Genomic DNA, 20,153 nt, shown 5'->3' on the forward strand with positions numbered 1-20,153 from the left:
ACCATTAGTCATGGTGCTGTTAACAAAATAAAGATCGATATTCTCTCCCCCCCCCCCCCCCCTTTCTTGAGACAGGATTTCACTATGTAGTCCAGGCTGTCCTCAAACTCTTGGCAATCCTCCTGCCTCAGCCTCCCGAGTACTGGGATTACAGGTATCTGCCACCATGCCTGACAAGATACATATTGAAGCAAATGAAAGTGACAAAATGTGACTGTTTTTAAACCTATAATGCAGGGAGCTTCATGGAGTTCTTTTTAAAGAAAATTAACTTGTATTGGTATATATTTGTAGTACATAATGATTGCCTTCTCCTGGGGAGTATAACACATCTTTATTCTTTTTCCTTCCTCACCTCCTCCTCTCTCTATCTCTGCATTTTCTTCCATTTGCAAAAGATCTGTCTTCCTATTGCCTAGCTTTTCTTTTGCTATTTATGCATTGAGTTTCTCATACAAGAGAAGCCATGCTGTATTTCATCATGTGTGTAGAAAATACCAAGCATCATGTTGTTCAATCTAGTTATCTCTGATTGCATGTGTAACCCCCATGGCTCCTTAAAAGTTTTCAAGCTCTTTGAAAGACTGTGTTCAGTTGATTGTAGAGGGACTGAACTCTGAACCCATAAGACAAATGAACCTTTTCTCATAGGCAGACTGTCTCAAGTATTTTGTCACAGCAACAGAAAACTGTCCAACACCTAAGGATAGGAATTTAGTTTCATCAGAGTTTTGTAGGGTGCAATTGTGGATGTAAGTTTTAAGCTATAAACTTCAAGTAAATACCATGATTGTATTGTTTTTAAGCAGTAGATGGAGCTTATGATAGGCGTTTTTTTTCTTCTTGATTTCTCATACATGTTTGTATATTTCAGATACCATTCAACGAATATACTTCATTTTACTTTTAGTGGGAAATGCAGCTTTCCTGGAAAACCGTGTACGGTATTTTTCTCATTGTTGTTCTTTCCATAAAGAGTTCATTTTTTGTTGAAACTGGGAATCAAACTCAGGACCTTGCACATGCCAGAAAGAGTTCATTTTACATTCTGACCCCAGTATGTGTACAAGTAGCTATTATAAAAGCTAAATGAAGCGGGACTCGGGGTTACTGTGTTGGATGTGTTCACTCTGTTGTTTCATGTGGTGTTGCATTCTAGTAGATTGAGTTTGAAAAAACAGTGAAATAAGCGTATACTATTTCTTTACACTTTAGCAAAAAAAGGGGCCTGTGAAAGAAAGTTTGGAGAAGTGGGTCGAGTGTTAATTCTTCCATTAAGTATTTGTGCCATTTCCTGTCTTTCTCCAGTATTTGGTTGCTCTGCCAGGCCTGAGTTGACCACCTGAGGCAGATGCAGTCCTACCAGTCAGCCGGGGGTTTCAGAGTAATCACAGTAACTGTTACCTGCTGGGTCGCTTGCTACCAATAGGTGTCATTTGCTGAGTGCTTATTACTTGCTAAGTGTTTTTTGTTTTGTTTTCTTTATTTCTCACCACAGCTTGCTCTGGAAATTGTTTCTTTGAAAAGAGTAAACTGAGGCAGCCTTTAGTAGGTGAGGGAACCCAGGTTCGACCCCAGACGTGTGTGGCTGTCGTAGGCATCTGCGCGCACCTGAAATGATCTGCTTCCTTGTTGAACTTGACCTTGCGGGGTTCAGAAGAGGCTGGACTCTTGCTTGCAAGGAGCAGAGGGTGACATGGATGCGTAGCACGTCATTTGAAGCAGTCTCAGTACTCCTGGGCAGGTACACTCTGGAGAACCTTACTCAGTTTCCTTCTTTGGTTTCTTTATTGGTAGCTGCATAGGATGACCAAGCACTAATGACAGTTACGTCTTTTTTTAAACTGTTACTTCTCCATTTAAGATGGGAACACAGTTTGAAGTGAATATTTGAAGGAGTCCCTAGGTGAATCATGGATATGTTTGTTTGTATTTTGGTTGAGAAAAGTATTGTTTGGAATTTACTATTTGTCTTACCTGACTTCTTTTGGTGGGGGGACTTTGTTTGAGACAAGGTCTCACTGTGTTGTCCAGGTGGCCCTTAAGTCACTATGGAGCCCAGGCTGGCCCCAGACGTGTGGCCACCTTCTTGTCCTCAGCCTGCCCTCCTGTCCCGGCCTCCCAAGTGCTGGGATTACCATGTGCACGGCCGTTGTCTGAATGTTTTAGGTTTGTACTCCAAGGCTCCATTTTTACTAAGGCCTTTTTGAGTAGTGTGCTATAGTAGGTAGACAAAAGATTCTTAACTTTGTGGCTGCCTTTACCCGCGTGTATTTTTAATTTTTTTGATATGAGCCTCCCTGTCTACCTGGTGGTCAGGTCTCACAGGTGTGTTTCGTCCTCTCTCTCTTTGCGTGTCCCTCTTTCCTGCACTCCTCATCTTCCTTCCCAGGGCTTTCCCTCCTTCACCTGCTTCAGAAGTGCAGCAGGAGGGTGATAGAGAAAGCATTTTAACACAGAGACTAAAATGAAATTTGAAGCATTCGTTCTCAAGGCTTTGACTTTTTATCTTGGAAGTATGTTCTTTTCACTGATGTCCTTCTTTCCTTTGTACTCTCTTTTACTACTTTCCTCTCTTCACAGTGTCTTCATGTTAAGTGGAAGTGGTGCAGCTTGAGTGATACTGGGAATATTGCTAGCATTCCTGGAGTATTTGTCGTGTGCCAGGTACAGTTCTCAGCACTCTGCTTGAACGAGCCCATTTCACCTGCCCATGGTGAAGGAAGAACAGGGGCCTGTTGCCTGGTTTCTGTAACTGCCAGTGTGCCCTGGGGTGAGAGCTCAGTCTTTCCGTTTCTGCATTTATGGAGTGTGATGACACACACGACATGGGTTGGCTCACCGTGAGGGCTCGAGGTATGTCAGCTGTGATGATCTGTTTTAGAAGCTGGTTGGTACTCAGTAAATGGTAGTCATTCGGACTGTTGAGTAGCAGTATAGCCCACTTTTGCTTGTAGATGGTATATTAAGTTTGACGGAAGCAGATGAGAAAGTGTTTCGTATGCTGAGTTAATTTTTAAATGAGAATGGTATTCTGCATAAAATGTTGCAGAGATTGATGATATTCTATAACTGTGATTCATGTATTTAGTAGATCTGTGGCCTTTATAAGAGAATACTTTTGAGAATAGCCCATTCATTGAATGGGAGTGGGGAAAAGATTTAGTTCTTGTAAGCTGCTGCTTTAAAATGGAAATTTGTTGTGTGTGTGTGTACATGCATGTGTGTGTTAACAAATTCATAAAACAAGTAGGCTAATACTTTACAATCCAAATGACTCATTTAATTTTCAGCTATTAGTGGACATTGGTCAGTTATAGTAAGACAACTTTTTTAGTTAAATTTATGTTAAATATATGATCTTATTTTCATGAGTGGCATGAGTGAGCATTTTATATATTATTTAATGACTACTAATTGTGAATGGATTTAAAAACTCTTGAAATTGTAAGAGCTTGGGAGCACAGTGATGGGAGCAGTCCTTGGTGAATTCTGTGTGCTCATTAGGGCATAGAACAGCAACATAACGAATGAACTGTCAGAATTGGCTTTCTCATAACACCAGTGTCACGGAGCTTCAGGTGCTTCAGAGTAGTTGAGCCTGGTTTAAAGTCAGAGGATGGTGTGTAATATTTGAGCCTAGTCCAGCAGAGATTTGAAACCTTGTTATTAAGGGATATATTAGCATAATAAACAGTGGTCTCAGCCTATAGGACTTGTTGCTGGGCCTGGTCTGGCCTGTAATCCCCGTACTCTGGCAGGCTGAGGCAGGATGACCACAAGTTGAAGCCTGGCTCGAGTGACTTAGTGAGACCTTGTCTCAAAAAAATAAAAATTGGCTGGGGATACAGCTCAGTGCAAAGATTCTGGGGTTCAGTCCCCAGTACTGCAGAGAGGAAAGAGGGGAGGGAGGCGGGCAGATTCGAATGTGGTCTTTGTTATTTAATAAATTGTGTGTAATTTTAGCAAACCATGCCTGTATGGTATAATTCAAGTTCGTCAGTTGCAGAATGAGTATCGAATCTAGCCACGGTTGGCTAACTACTTTTTAGGGTTGTCAGGGTCATTGAATGAAATAATATATTTTTGAGAATGTTTTAAAAATCGTTTGGATACTATGCAAATATAAATTTGCATCCTTTCTATTTTCAGATGCAAGGGGTATTGTTGGGAGAGTGTTTGACTCCAGTTTCATCGTTTTAATTTTTGTTTGTTCATGTTCACATCATCAGTGACAAGTAGAAGATTTCAGCATCATATTCCTGTTTTTTTTGACTACCAAAATTACTAAAGGATTATATATGTAAGTCTGGTTATATAGGCCATGTAATGATAACAGTCCTGTTCATGAACTATAGTTAAGCATTCATCAGAGTTTCTACTTTAAACTTTACTTTAGATATTTGCTTTTTCCCTGTTGTTTTTTGCTTTCCTGTGGAATAAAGTTTTGGGGTCTAAATGTTTTGGATGGAAACTTTTTTCTCTTTTAATAAGGAATGAATGTGTACTATTAAAACTGTCATTTTCTTAACATTTTATCATAAATATTTTTAAAAATCCCTTTAAGGTACTTTTTCTTTCTTTAAAACTTTAATGCATTAGTTTTTATGATCTTACCCTTAAAAATATTTTTTCTTTGCTTTTGTAGTTTTCCTATTAAAATTGTTCCTCTTCAATCTATTATCCAAGTCGAAATATTTAAAATAATTTTTGTAAACCAATTCAGTGATATATTGAACATCTAGGTCCCCATCCCAAATGAAGAAAAAGTAAACTGATTGTAATTTATTTATAGACTTTCTTAGACTTTGATCGATGAATGTGTACACTGATCTTTAAATTTTAGCACAGTGTGTTTGAGACAGTGGTAGAGTACCTCGAATACCTAGACCCCTTGGGCTGAGTGTGCGTGGTTCCTGTGCTCCTCTTGGTCTCCTTACCCGAGGCTCTGCCATCTAGTCTGTGGATGAGGCACTAGTCTGTCCTAAAGGCTTTGCCTCACAGTGATGAGAGTGACGTGTTGTCCTAGTCAGAACTTTTCATTGTGGAAATCTGGGTTTGACACAGAGCAGTTGTTACCGCAGCTCGGTGGGAGCTGCTCTGGTCAGGGTCACCTCCAAATCCAGTCCTGACGCAGGATTTAGGTCCCCCCCCATGCTGTCCTGTGTAAACATACTTGGCTTCTGTGCTACCACTTAGGGGTTTGTCTTCCTCTCGCTGTTTCTTCTGGCTTTCCTCCGCCCGCCCGCCCGCCTGCCCGCCTGAGCTTCCTTCTTTGTCCCCCCCCCCCATCAATGGTACATAAATTGCACATTGTCATTCCCAAATTCCAGCCTCTTCTAAAATAAAATGTCTTTGTTAAAACATAAATTTCTAAAAACTTGCATAGACTTTACTCTGCCCTTTATTTTGTCCTTCTTCCCTCTACTCTTCTTCTTTCCCCCTCTACTCTTAAGTACTCTGATCATCCTCCCAGCCAGACCTGTCCCGCACCCTGTCCCCGGGCAGGGCTTTGACTTCCTTGGCCCTCGTGTCAGCCTCGGTGACACACAGCGCTGCACTGACCTTGCTGGTGCTTTGCCTTCTTGCTGCTCTGTCCGCTGTGCACTAACCTGACTTATTTCTCCGTCACTGGGTTTTCTTCCTCCTGTCTTTGCTGCCCCATCTTGAATGCTGTGCTTCTTGTTCTGTGTTTGCCGAGTCAGTCGCTCATCTGGGACTCTATTTCAGCTTTCAGAGACAGGTCTGCAATCTGGCCCCTAATGAGGCCCTGCTTCTAATCCTGTCTTAAATCTTTTCTTCCCTGGATAGAAGCTGTGGCTTTACCTCACATGCCGTTGTTTCTAATACCACACTTCATGAACTTCCTTGATAAACTTACTTCTCTGGTGATTTAGTTGTACCTGCAGTATTAGGAATTTTTGTCTTTCCTTCTGGTCCATCTCATGGGGAGAGGGATCCTCTGTTTCTTACCTTCCAAATGTGTTTTGATGCCTTCCATTCTTTTGTCAACAGTGTCTTAGGTGATTTGATTTCATCCTTCTTTATTTTTGCTCCTGGGCCACCTTGCTCTGTTAAGTCACGTGACACCCAGGTGACACTACCTTTTCAAGTTCCTAATGCTAGTGTCTCTATATTAAGGTCCTTGTAATTCCTGTTTTCCTAGTATTTCACCCCACACTTCTGTCCTTCCCAGTCCTTCCCACCTGCTCTTTTTACCTTTTATCCTTTCCTCACTTCCTGTCTCCCTCTCACCAGCTGGAAGCAGCAGCCTTCCCTCTCTAGATATCGTCCTGACCTCAGGCTGTGCTGGTGATAACACAGGTTTGAACACTCAGACTCATCAGAATTTAGGAAGGACTGACATGTCAGGTGTTCCCGAACAGAGCAAAACAGTAACATTTGTGTCATTACATTTCCCTGAAAAACAAATTAAATCCAGACAAAAGAATGTTGAAATTTTGGAAGCATCCGGGTTGGGTGCAAAGGAGAACGTTGGAAGGCCTGAGAAGACTTGAAATTGTCTTTTGTTGAGAAACTTAATACCAACATAAAGGGATCCTGTAAATGTTGAGAGTCTGTAGTCACCCTGATTGGTACTAAGAGAGCATGTATGACTACGTGTCTGCCTCAGTCTTTGCAAAACATTAACCCTTCTAGACGGTCCCTTCAGTGTGTGACACGGATATTCGCTGAAAGCGTAAAAGAAAGCTAAACAAAAGTGATGAGCGCTAAGTTACCCACATCAGTCTTTATTGGAGGTGGCGAGTGAGTACAGGCGCCAGATGCCCCTGTGTGAAGGGTCGCAGGCTTCTTTCCCAGCTGTGCGATGACGGGGAAGTTACTAAGTGTGTCTGAGACTCAGTATCCGACACGTAAAATACGGATTCTGACAGCACTGGCAGCAGCGTGGAGACGATTAAGGAGTTAACACATGTAAGCTGCTCGGACGGTGGCTGCGGCAGAGTAAGTGCTTGCTAAGTCTTTACTATTATTGTATATAATGATACGACTAGGAAAGGATGACTCATTCAGGGTTTTCAGAGAGAACTATTCTGCAACAGGAAATGGCTTTTCAGGATGTGAATCTTTTTTTCCATACCTGACCTGTCCTTGGTGACTTTTGATTATTTTGGTTTATTCATTCATTCACCAGTACCATTTGGTCTTGCTTATAGCATTAAAAATCCTCAAAGGACAGATTGTCTCTTAGCAACTATATTTTTCAGTAGAGGATAGGTTCTGAAAAATAATCTAGAGAGGATTATATGAAGTTTCTCTGGCCCATTTGAATCTATAACCATCTGCATATAAAGTGTCTCGTTGCAAGTTTAAAGTACACACATTTTTGCGTGTGCTGTCCATTGCCACAGTGAGTTCATGCTGGTGATTTTAGGGTCTAGATGAATTCAGGATGGTCTCTCCTAGACTTGCTGGGTTGACCCTAAAAGGGCAATGTTGTCTGCATGCTCTACTGGATCATGCCAGTGTTTGGACTTCGGGGATGGGTAAGGAGTGGCTTGGAAGTGACTGTCTCAGTAATTCTGTGATGTGAGAGTATAATGCTACAGGCAAGCTGTGAAACATTCTTAGACTTCAAATTAAGGACCGCCCACCCCACTGAACCCAGGCCCTGGCTCGTCTGTTGTACTGCCAAACCCCACACCCAACCACGCCCAACAGTGTTGGGGAAGAAAGCTAATACCTTGGAACTGAATACATCCCCAGCCCTGTTTGTTTTGGGGACAGGGTATTACTAAATTGCTCAGAGTAGGCTTGGAATTGTGATCTTGCCTCAGTCTTCCAGAGTGTGGGATGACAGGTGTGTGCCACCACGCAGGACTTCCCCAATCCTTGGCTTTTTTTATTTTTTATTTTGAGACAAGGCATTGTCAAGTTGCCCGGGCTAGAATCTGCAATCTTCCTGCCATAACCTCACAATTAGCTGGGATTAAAGCATGTGCCACTCTGCCCCACTTTTTACCAGTCTTACCTCTGTTTCTGTTGATAAAGGCTTCTGTTATAAACTTGAAAGCAGAGTAGGGGTGACTGGAGGAGTTGGACATAATTCACTCATTTTATGCTTGAAATTTTCATTGTTAAAGTTAGGCCTTTGGAAACTGCCACTTGACTCCTGTTACTATGAAGTTCTGGCAGTGGTGCAGCATGTTTCTTCCTGGGATAATCCAGTAGCCCCTTAGCAGACAAGGTAGTGAACTCCCACGGTATGGGAGGTAAGGCAGGTTGAGCTCACTTTATAGCCCAGGCTGGTCTTGAACTCACAACGATCCTCCTGCCTCAGCCTCCCAGCTCAGGTTTTTTTTTTTTAAGTGTGGAAAGGGCCTGAGCATGGAATGTGATTGTGGTGAAAGTGTTCGTGTGCTGTAGGGACTGGAAATAAGCTATAAAAGGAGATGGATGAGGAGGACCAATTCACTGCTCTGTAGCCTGTACCCCTGCTGCCCGTGATGTGTCTATTCAAATGAATGTCAAGGTGGGGCTCCATGTTGGGTAGAGTCATCCTGCCTTCGGCCCCAGGTGGATGGAGCTGTTCCCGTGCTCTGGCATTGACTCACAATAAAGCAACTGAGTACCTGAGGTTCTTAGTTTTCTTCCATGTAAAATAGGAATATTAAGCCCACTTTCCAAGGTTTTGCAAGACTTTAATGTGAGAGCAAGTAGAAAGAGCCCTTGCTAGGATGTTGCGTCATTTCCAGGTGGTGATTTCATGTTTTTCAAGGTGATCCATGAAACTTGAGTACTTTAATTGTGTGTATGTGTTTTTCTTTCTTTCTTAGATCTATCTGTATCTGTATATCTTGCTTCCTACCAAACCATGAATTTGAGGTCAGATAAATGCATTTTATTTTCATTCTCTACCGTACGTGATTTTTGTTGTTGTTTTGAGACAGAATCTCCCTCTAATTCAGGCTGGCCTTCAGCTCACTTCATTTGAAGGCTTAGGGTGGCTATTAAATTTTTGTAGTATTTTAGCTAAGACTTTAGATGTTTAAATAACAGGGTATGTGGAAAAGAAAGATTTATAAAATACTTCAGAGTGCTTCAGTATTTTGTGTTACTTTAGTGGGAGGTCAGTAATGTTTGTTTTGAATGCTGAGAAGAACTCTTAAGTGTAAATTACTATCATTACTTTTAGGATTTGTCACTGTTAACATCCATGAATATTGATACTAATTTAAACTTTGCTCGGAGGAACAGAGCTGTCTAACATTGCTTATTTTGTTCCTTCGCATGGACCTGGTTATTATGCAGTCAGGAAGAGGGGAGCTGTGCCGATGGGTCCTGGCCTTGCAAGTGCTCATGCAGAGTGCCAGACTCTTCATGAATCCTCCACTTTCTGTGCAGAAGCAGCCAAATGCCGACCTCTTCATCCTCAGGATTGTGACAGCTGAGTCATTGCATGTATTGAGTCAGCACCATTACCTTTCTTTCCTCTAATCAGATTACAGTTTATTGTGCAGTACAGTAATCTCACTCAGTATTAGTAGATCAAGATCAATATTATTTTCTTCAAATATGCTTAACACTTCTGGAGACACGAAGGAAGGGGAAAACCCTATTAACAATTGAAATGTTCACTTTAAAATCACTTTTAAAGACCTGACACTAAGCATTTTTCACATTCTAGGTACTGCATTTTAAAAATGTAGATTAAACATGACACACAGACATTTTTTAAGCCCTGTATTTCATTTCAGAGTTTTCTAATTGTGGTACGATGCACATAATATAAAATTAACATCTTACCCATGGTTTAACTGCACAATTTCCTAATGTTAATAAGTACATTCACATTCCAGTGCAACCGGAGTCTAGTTTTTCATCCTTCTTTCAGTTCTTATTTTTTATTAGTCCATGTTTGAAATACATAACGATTACATTTATCATGGTTGAGTTGGTACGTGGACATGGCACATCTTCATTCTTTGTTTTTAATCTTCGCCTCTTTATCTTTTGGTTTTCTTCCTAATTTCAAAAGATCTGTTGCCTTGTTTCCAGTTAATCTGTATTTTGCTGTTTGTGTTGGATTTCTTAAATTAAAAAGAGAAATCATGTAATATTTAAGCTTGTGCATCTGATTTACTTAACATTATAGTATCAAAGTACATCTATTTTCCTACAAATGACTCAAATTCATCCTTCTTTATGGCAGAGTAGGACTCTATTGTGTATAAATACAGCATTTTCTTTATCCCTTCATCTGTTGATGTGCTTGCAAACTGCTTCCAAGGTTTAGCTATTATGAACTGTGCTGCTATAAACATGGTTATGCATGTTGCAGTGCAATAGGATATCTTTAACTCTTTGAAGAAGATAACTAAAGTGGAAGTAGTTGAATGGAGTTTCTAGTTTTAGTTTTTTGAGGAATCACCATACCAATTTCCATAGAGACTGTATTAGTTTACACCAACAATGTAGAAGAGTTCTTTTTTCCCCTGCAATTTTGCCAGCATTTGTTATGATTTTATTTCTTGGTGATAGAAATTATTTTTGGAGTAAGATGGAATCTCAGTCTTGTTTTAATTTGCATTTCTTTAATGACCAGCAATGCTGAACATTTTTGCTTGGTATTTGTTTTTTGGCACTGAGTGTCACTCTATTGTTCAGTCTGGCATCGAACTCACAACGATCCTTCCCAGTGCTGGGATTATAGGTGTGTGCCACTGTGCCCAGCTACATTTTTCATTCATTGGCCATTTATACTTCTTCTTTTGAGAAATGTTTTTTCAGTTGCCCATGTATTAGGTCTTTTATTTTGGGGATGTAATTTTTATATATTTATATCATGAAATTCTCAAGCTATCAATGTAATAGAGCTATTTTTCTTTTTATGAAAGCAGTGTTTATTTTTAATTGTTTATTGGTACATGTTAGGTACACATAATGTTCACATTCATCATACGAAATTTGTACCTGTACATGTTACAGCTACTATTCTTAAGACAAATTTTGTAAAATAAACTAAGGCTCAGTGATGCTTTTAAGCAACAATAATTCAGCAGTTAAAGCTTATTGAGTACCACATGTGTTGCACTGTATGTTTTTCCTTTTATTCACTCATTTAATTAAGTCAACGCTATACAGAGTCACCATAAAAAATGTATACACACTTCAGACAAAGTAATAAATATCTGAAAGCTAATAGTACTACTTTGAGTACCTCTTATAAGTGTAAAGGCTGAAGATAAATTGTATTGATCTCACGATATCTCAATAAATTTAGTTTTAAAATATTTATGCAAGTTTTTATTTGCCTGAAGTGTGTATCCATTTTGGGGGCAGACTCTGTTTGTGGTAGAGACTGTTATTGTGCCATTTACTATGAGGAAACCATTGTTCTGAGATGTAAGCAAGGCACCTCAGAGTCCAAGCATCCTGGCCACACTGTCATGCTGTCCTGTTGACCAGCAGGCAGCTGGCGGATGGAGCCTGATTAAAGCCGAGGCCCTCTGATTTGAGTGTCTGTGTGGTGTGAAAGGCAGTATCAGCCACATGGAAGAACACACTTTCCCCCAAGCTCCAGTTATGTAGAAAGCAGTCTTAACTCATTTGCCCCCTAAATGCTTCTCTGATGTTTTCAGAATTACACTGCACAACCTTTTGAGATGGAGGCATTACTTACCCTGTGTGGTTGTAATCGTATTATATTTAAAAGACCAACTCCTATTTCTCCTGTTTGTTTTGGCTTCCTTAGTGGAAGGTATGGTCATAAACAGTAGGATGTTTTCTGAAAAGGAAAGCCGTTTTCAGTACAACTGAAGAGAAAATGTTTGTCTTAGCAAGTGGCATGTTTCAGCCTGGGGATTCAGCGTGGAACATAGAATGCTGAATTACATCGAGATTTGTTAGAAATACGTCATTGGCAAGCATATCTTTAGATGCCACTGCTGTCTACAGTCCTCGGATAGTTGTGCTGCAGCCAGGCAGCCAGCAGCAGAGGGACTTGTGTCGTGAGTGTTCTAGCTAAAGCTAGAATCACATCTTACTCAGTGCTTTTAGATGCTTTTCTGTGGGGAAACTATTAAGCTTTCTAGGCACATTTTTCTGGCCTTTTTAAATATTTGTATTACTGTTCTTCAAGTTTTGATTTTGGAGCCAGACACATTTATACATACCTATAGACATATGTAAGTACACTTGTGTAAATTTCTGTCATTTTATGCTTGTACAATACTGTTTTTATACACAGTAGGAAATAAGGCTTTAAAGTGAATTTCATTACTTTTAGTTTCATATTGCAAATTTGAATTTTGGAGTTCCTCAACTTGCATAGAAGCTTAAATTTGTATTTATGTTAATTGTTATCCTTTGTATAAAGGGTGTTGTACTACATAATGCCAGTGGATTTATTGCCTAGATGATGAGTTAATTGTAAAGAAATGAATACTCTTCTTTCCTTTTGGGATTAGAGGTCATTCTGCCGCACTCAGTCCGTGCTGTATTACTTTTAGGAACTGAAAGCCTCATATTTAAACTCCCAGCTGATGTTCAGAAATAGAGTATTTCGAAGCTGGCATTGCAATGTTACACTCTTTTGCTTTTTTGTCGTTTAAGTCTTAAAGAAATGTTTAATGGTGTCTTTGAGTGATATCAACTCTTAAGTTATGAATTGACAGTAGGCTTAGTTGATGTTAATGTGTAGTCTAAGTTGTTGTTAGCTTGCTGTTATAGTGTTAAAATGTTCTTCTCATTCTAAAATGATGTTAGTGCTCAAATTGATGGTAATCCTCAAAACAAATCTAGTGTACAAGCAGGCTCTTGGGAGAAGGTCCTCATTTAATGGAAGTGACTGAAAATAATGTATTATTATTTATTGTAATTACTGGGGGTGAGTGGGGGACTTTCAACTGAAAGTAACATACTTGCTAAAAATCTTTAATTCTATGAACTTACTTTACCTTTTTTGAGGAGGTTTGTTTGTTTTTGAGACAGAGTCTGGCTGTCTAGCCCAGACTAGTCTCGGAACTCTCAGTGATCATTCAGCTTTAGCTTCCCAAGTGCTGGGATTTCAGGCATGAGCCACAACTCCCGTCCTGCCCTGAAGGTTTTGTTTTTAATCCAGCCTTCAATGCTGCTGACTTCTGGGCATATCTCAGAAGCTTGTTCTATTAATTCGTATGATTTTTTGATTTACTTCTTGCCTAAAAGCCAAATACAGACAACAAATTATAATTGTTTTCATGTTTTAAATAGCCTTTATCAATGTTTGATACTACTGAAATAAATTTTAATGTTTATAGAAGCACTTGAGACTGTGTTTTCTAACCCCTGTTTCACTTTTTCTTTTCTTTTCTTTTCTTTTCTTTTTTTTTTTTTTTTTGCAGCAGGCCTGGAATTTGAAATCCTCCTGCCTCAGCCTGCCAAATAGCTGGGATTTACAGGTGCATACCGCCACACTCAGCTCCTAAGTGCTTTTAAAATAATTGCAAAGTTGTGCCATAACTAGACAAATAATTTTTTTCCAAATCCATTTTATATCAAAGAGAAAAATCTTTAAAAAGCAGGAAAAAAACTAAAAATTTCAGAACATGTCAGTCATGGGGCAACAGTGGTACATACATTGATTGCACTTTGTAACAATTCTTTGCCAAAGGTAGTCTCATTAAGGATATTGATTAGGTCTGGGTGTTGATGATGTCTGATGATGCTTGATAAATATCCATCAACGGAATGATACTTTTCTGTGGAAAACACTTCTACTTTTATGAATGGCTTTCCATTTAATCCTTGTTCTACCTTATGAAGTAAATTTTCTTAATTTTGCAGTTAGGAACTTAATGCTAGATAAACAAGTAGCTTGATGTCCCTTAGAACAACAGGGCGGGTGCGGTCCTCATGGAAGCCGAGTCCAGGACAGAGAGCCCTTGGAGTTTCTCCTGAGGCCAGTGCTGTCCTGCAGCCAGGCCTCGCTGGCCCTCTGCAGCCCCAGCCACGACTTTCTGGGTCCTGGGATTCACCGGCATGTCCCGGTCCTTCCTGGGAGGAGGACCTGTCTACCTGTGCTTCTCCTGTTGGGAGGCACCTTACACCTGCCCAGCCTGTTGTCAGCCCCCATCCTCCGTCCTGTAAGTAGTTCTGAAGTGTCACTTCCAGGTGGACACTATTTAACGTTAGGTCCCCCAGGCCCACTGTGCACACTACGCTGCTGTGCAGTTTTCTTCCTTTATTGTTCGCACATCAGAGTTTATCCGTGTTAGTTGCTCTCACGTGGCTTCTCACTGGTCTGGAGGCGGAAGCTTGGGAGTTTCGCATCTTCACCGTGGTGTCACTGAGGCACTGGCCCTGGGGATGGGGTGACTGGTGGCTGAATGAAGGAACAGGTGCTCAGCCCCATGCAGGCACCTTGCAAACTGACCTTTGTGCCTTCACCCTGATGAACCTGATGAAATCTTCAGGTTAAGTTTGCTTCTTTGCTACTGTGTGTTCATCTGTGTATTTCAATTTTTGTCCTGCGTTATATTTGTCTCATGTTCTTTAATATAAACCATTGGTTTTTTTTGGTTTGTTTTTGTTTTAGTCTTTTTGAAACAGGGTTTCACTGTGCAGTTCAGGCTGGCCTGGAATTCACTTTGTAACCCAGACTGGTCTTGAACTCACAGCGATCCTCCGGCTTCAGCCTTCTGAGCACTGGGACTACAGGTGTGCATTAGCACACCTGACAAACCATTGCTTTTTAATAGCCTGTTAGATTATAAAAAGTAAAGTGTTAAAAAATAAGGCATTATTTTTAGATAGTGTTAGTGGTAAGAGAGTTTAAGGAACTCTAAGGAATTGTTGAATTAAAAATTTTTTTCCAAGTAAATTGGTTTCCTCACCTTTTTCTACTCCTTTTTCTACTCATAAATGTTATCACTAACACCATTCCAGTTTTTAAGTTTGTACATCAGGACTTCACATTACTAATACACTAGGAAGTAAGTGTATTTTATTAAATATGTTATATTAAACCTTTTGCTCTATTCTTTACTATAATTTTATTTCTAGAATAAGCTCATTTAAAATTGTGTAGTGGAGAAATAATTCACTAATCAGCTGACATTTATTGCATACTTGCTATATCCTGGGGGAATGCCTGTTAAGGTCTGGGGAGTGAAAGATCGTTTGTGATTGCAGAGCCTCTGATTATCTTCTCAGCTCTAAGCAGTCAGAGTCAGCAGCAACACAGCCAGAACTCTCACTACTCTTGTGTCTAGAAAAGGGGTGAAGCCAAGGACTAATAGGGTTCGGGGATCTCCAAGTTTAGGCTGGTGGGAGATTGTCACCATTACTGGGCAGAGGGAAAATGGAATGAGAAATTCTTGGGGGGCGGGGTTGCCAATGCCTACAGGTACTGTGTAGTGCGCAGGGTGGACCCAGGAGGTCAGAGCTGCTCACCGACTCCCAGTGCTGCTGTTGAGAAAGCCCTGGTTTCTGTGTTTGTGATGTCTCTTCCCGTGGAATAGGCTGTTAGGAAACAAGTTCATAATAGAGACTGTGACTGCGAGTTGAGGCTTGGTGGCTTCTGTCCTGTGGTGACTTTGGTAGCAGGGCAGTAATTCACACTTGTAATTAGGAGTTGATCATTTGAAAATATTCCATGTGCTGAAAGCTTTCTGTGACTACCTTAACATTAGAATCTGAAGTGTGAGAGTCACAGCTAAAAAGTATAGGGCATGAAATAGCTGAGCTGTGTCTTCAGATGTGTGTCATGTGATTTGTGTGCACCTTGTGCCTACACAAGGCCCTGGCCGTCTGATAAGAGTGAGGTCACAGTAACCTGAGAGCCCTGGCGTGCCCATGCTGGGCTGCCACAGTGATAGTGACATTTGGGTGTTGCTTATAAAGCACACATGTGTTACCTTTTGAGAATAGGGAAATGTAGAATTATCAGAATAATAAAAGAATAAAGTGAAAGAACAATCATACGTATAGGTAAATTACATAAACTGGAAGAATAATTAATAGATTGTTTAGAAATTCAGTTTGTTCACTTAAGTCTGACTTTGTACTATTTCGGTTTTAAAATACATACTTGAAGGAATGTTAGTTAAATTTTCCTTTACTTTTAGATTGTAGCTTTTCTAGCTGAGTGTGGTGGTGCATAGTTGTTATCTTAAGGACTTAGAGGGCTGAGGCAGGAGGATCACTGCAAGTTTGAGGGCCAAACCTGTCCTAAAACCAAACCAAACCAAATCCAAACTCCCAAGCCAGCACCAAACAAGTAAAACTTTTCTTAAATAATGAACAGTGAGGTGTAGTTTGGCATTGTCAGTATTTGCTTTTGTTCGTGTTGGCCCGGAGGAGACACTGCCTGGCTTCCAGTACCAGCTGCCGCTCTCCCTGGCCTGTGGTGTTAGCAGCGTGGTGAGGCGGTCCCCTGCACCAGTTTCATCTGGCCACTCCTAAGCCCTTCTGAGGACTGAGGGGACAGTGTGTGTTAGAGACAAAATGTAGTTTGCAGGCACTCCTGCTTGCTTTTGTTGTTGCTGTTCTTTTGAATCCCAAAATTTCGGTACTGGCCTCTGCTGCCTCTTAGTTTTTGTTGGTTAATTAATACCTACATGTCAGCCTCCTGCTTTTGATACTGTTCACTTTTAGGTAGGCCATGTTGTGAGCTTTTTTTTTTTTTTGTCTTTTTCCTTTTTATCGGTTCCAGGGATTGAACTCATGACCGCACACTTGCAAGGCAGGCGTTTATGCCGCTGAGCTAAACCCCCAGCCCCTGTGAGCTTATTTTTAAAGAGTGTGTGCTAACAACCAGAAAACTGTTCTGTAGACTTCTAACAGGTTGACAGGAGGTCTAAAAGTAGTCAGTTCACTGTTTCACATGTTTCCAGGACCTTCCTTAGTTTAGAAACAAACCTTGCACTGCCAGCTGTAAATAAATTGAGGGAGAAGGACTGAGGGAGAAGGTAGTTAGGATCAAAGAGGGAGTTTTAAAGTTCTTACTTTAAAAACAATGGTTTTCAACCTCACCACTTGGTGAATCACTTGGGGCACTTTCATGAAATACAAATGTCTAGCCTGAAAGCACCACTGGCCTACTGACAGCAGATGTTCTTGGGACCCCCCCAGTTTGAATATTGTAACAAAGTAATTGAGATGGTTCAGAATGTAATAGTCATTCTAGTTAAAGATTGCTGTGAGGTTAGTTTCTTATTTGCTTGTTTAGTTGAAGTATCTTATGTAGTCAGCATGTTGATCTATTTACTAAAATATGAAGCCTACTTTTGTTATTTGATTTATTATGAAGTTTTATATTTATCTTCCTGCTTTGATGAAATATTGTTGATTATATCAGTACTTTATTGGGTAGCAAAAGAAATTCCTTGTGGGAACATAGTTCTACTAACAAAATGAAATAAAATAAAATTATTTTTAGCTTTCCTGAAATATGTGCTTACACAAAAAGAATATTGCCTGTTTAGAGGTAGCACTGCTAGCAATGATTTGGACAGACCCAGGGATAAGCAGTTAGGCAGAACAGCATGTATTGGCATATTCTTTAATCTTTCAAGGCTAAATCTACTCAGTATTTTAGTAGTAAGGATCTTTTTAGAAGTCTGAGACAGAGTTTAAGGCCAGCCAGAACTGCACAAGGAGGCCTTGTCTAAAAAAAAAAGTTTGAGACATTGTTTTAATGTTCACTAAATTCAGCCTCCTATAGCTTGTGCAAGCATGGTTTTTACTTAATTCGTTAGTGATTAATATCTTAGGGCATTTTCAAGTGAAAAGGATTAGAAGAGTTTTATTTTAGTGCTTTAGAACAGAATTATTATAACTAATTACTCACTAAATAATATGAACATATCTGTAGCCCCAGCACTCAAGAGGCTGATGTTGGGAACCAGGTCTTGATTGCTGAGACAGAAGGATTGCTATCACTGCAAGTTTGAGGCCAGCCTGGGTTATATAGTGAATTCAAGGCCCGCCTGCACTGCATAGTCAGACCCTGTCTTAAAAAACAACTATATATTTCCATTAGGAGCTCAGCTAATGTTATAACTTAACTTGCAGTACAAACGTAGTAATATTTGATGGAAATACTTGTTTACTGCATTTCTCCATATACTAGCCTTTGTTTAAGGAAGTTAGTAGCCTACAACTTGTCTCAGTTTTTCCTCCTCCTTTCTGCTCCCTCCTTTGTTATGGGAGATTGAGCCCACCACAAAGCTAGCTAGATCCCCGGCCCTTTTTAAAATTTCATTTTGAGATAGGATGTTACCAGATTGTTCAGGTTGGCCTTCATAACTTTTACTTTTTAAAATTTTTTGTTTTGCATGACAAAGTTTATACTTTATCTGATTATCAGATCAGTGTCCCAAATAATAACAGGTGGGCTGGGGGTATAGCACAGTGGCATCAGTGCCTGCCTGGCAGGCACAAGGTTCTGAGTTAGATTCCCTGTGCAGGGGTAGGGGTTACCCCAAATAATAACATGTAGCAGATTTTTTGTTTGTTTGTTTGGTCTTTTTTGAGACAGGATCTCACAATGCAGTTCAGGCTGACCTTGAGTTTACTTTGTAGCCCAGACTGGTTTTGAATTTGCAAGGATCTTCCTGCCTCAGCCTCTAAGTGCTGGGATTACAGGCATGTGCCACCTTGCCTGGCTTTTGACTCTTACTGTTTAGTAAATTTGTGTGTGTGTGTGTGTGTGTGTGTGTGTGTGTGTGTGTGGAGAGACAGGCTCTCACAGTGTAGTCCTTGCTGATGGCGAGCTTGCTGTGGAGCCTAGGCTAGCCTACAGTTTGGAATCTACCTGCAGCCTCCTGGGTGTGATATTGGAGGTTCACAGAACCAGGCCCAGCTCATGTTATAATTTTAAGTAGGATAAACTAAGCACAGCCCAAATAAACAAGTAGATAGATAAATAAATCAGTATCTCTCTCTAGAATATGCTGTTTGGGACTGGCTGCTGCTTCAGACATGTTTAGATTAAGTGCTTGCTACTTTTTCACAAAGTCCCTGACCTTCAAGAAAGTATGAGAGCACTGGGCATGATGGCATACCCCTGTAATCACAGCACTCGGGAGTCTGGGGTAGGAGGATTGCTGCAAGTTCAGGGCTGGCCTGAACTACATAGTGAAACCCTGTCTCAAAAAGGTTGACCCCCACAAAAAAGTGTAAAGGGAAAAATTATTGGGTCGCTATTTTAGTAGATTTAAGAAAGAAAAAGTTGGCAGTGCTGGACATGTTGCTTGAGCTAAAACGGATAGGAAAACAGCCTAAAGTCTTATGAGGTCAGAGGTGAACCTTTGGGCGAGTACTGAGTCCATACGAAGAAGCTGGTGGCAGTATCTCAGAACACGAAGGGCCAACTGTAGAACATACTGCAGCGATGCAGAGCTCAGCTTTGCTAAGTTTCCGAGTCCATGAGAGCATCCCCAGTGTCATTCCAAGGAGCAGGTGCTCCTTTCTGTACCCTTTTATGTGAATTTCTGGCCCGTATGTTGCAGACAGAGGCCAGCAAGTTGCCGGAGACATGTGCCCTGTTCTGTTGGAAGTGGGCTGTTGCATGGCCCTTCCCCTGGCTCTCCTGTTTCCTTGGCCTGGAAACCCGCTGTGTGACGTGACACTGTTCATTTTGTCTCCAGTTCTCCCTTGGTGGGCCCCAGCTGCCTCCTTTTGCTGCTTGGCCTGTAGCAGCAGCTCCTGGATACCTTGAGACTGACTGGCCTGAGACTGACTCAGAGGCGAAGGCAAGTGGGCTGGATTTTTATTTAAAAAGAAAATGGAAAAACCAGATCTGCCTTTGTTCAGTGATATGATGGCTAATAAATAGAATGCCCTGGGCTTTCTTTGTGTGTTTGGTGGCAGATTTGCCAGTGTGAATTTAACATTCTGATTTTTCAGTAGCCTCTGTTGACTGGAATCCAAAAACACCAAACCCCAAAGATGCCAAGGTCATTTTTTTTTTTTTTCTACCCCTGCTACTTTTGTGCTTCACAAAATCCGGACTGAGGCGAGCCTCTGGAGAAAGTAAGCTCATCTTGGATCCATGGGTCTGGGCTTTGGATACCCGAAGGTAGAGTAACATCCCTAATAAGAACGAGATTCTCCCCAGCTCAGCCTTGGAAACCATGAGGGCGAGGGAGAAGGTGAGGTTGAGCGTGTTTCTCTCTACCTCCGTCTCTTCTGACGGGTGCAATAGT

At 40.8% G+C, this 20,153-nt stretch overlaps 1 protein-coding gene across 3 annotated transcripts in view; it reads left to right on the top strand.

Moving 5' to 3' along the window:
- Ppp2r5e (protein phosphatase 2 regulatory subunit B'epsilon) overlaps positions 1–20,153 on the top strand; it is a 165,729-nt gene that overhangs the window by 61,349 nt on the left and 84,227 nt on the right. The window contains exon 2 of one of the 3 annotated variants that reach the window (XM_063240998.1): positions 4,153–4,303. The exons of the other annotated variants lie outside the window; for them this stretch is intronic. The gene's annotated coding sequence lies outside the window, so the exon portion shown is untranslated. The remainder of the gene's footprint in view (positions 1–4,152; positions 4,304–20,153) is intronic. 3 annotated transcript variants of the gene reach the window in all.

The sequence above is a fragment of the Cavia porcellus genome, unplaced genomic scaffold (genome assembly GCF_034190915.1).
Source record: "Cavia porcellus strain 051 isolate PalLab524CR breed Dunkin Hartley unplaced genomic scaffold, mCavPor4.1 scaffold_31, whole genome shotgun sequence".
Lineage (NCBI taxonomy): Eukaryota > Metazoa > Chordata > Mammalia > Rodentia > Caviidae > Cavia > Cavia porcellus.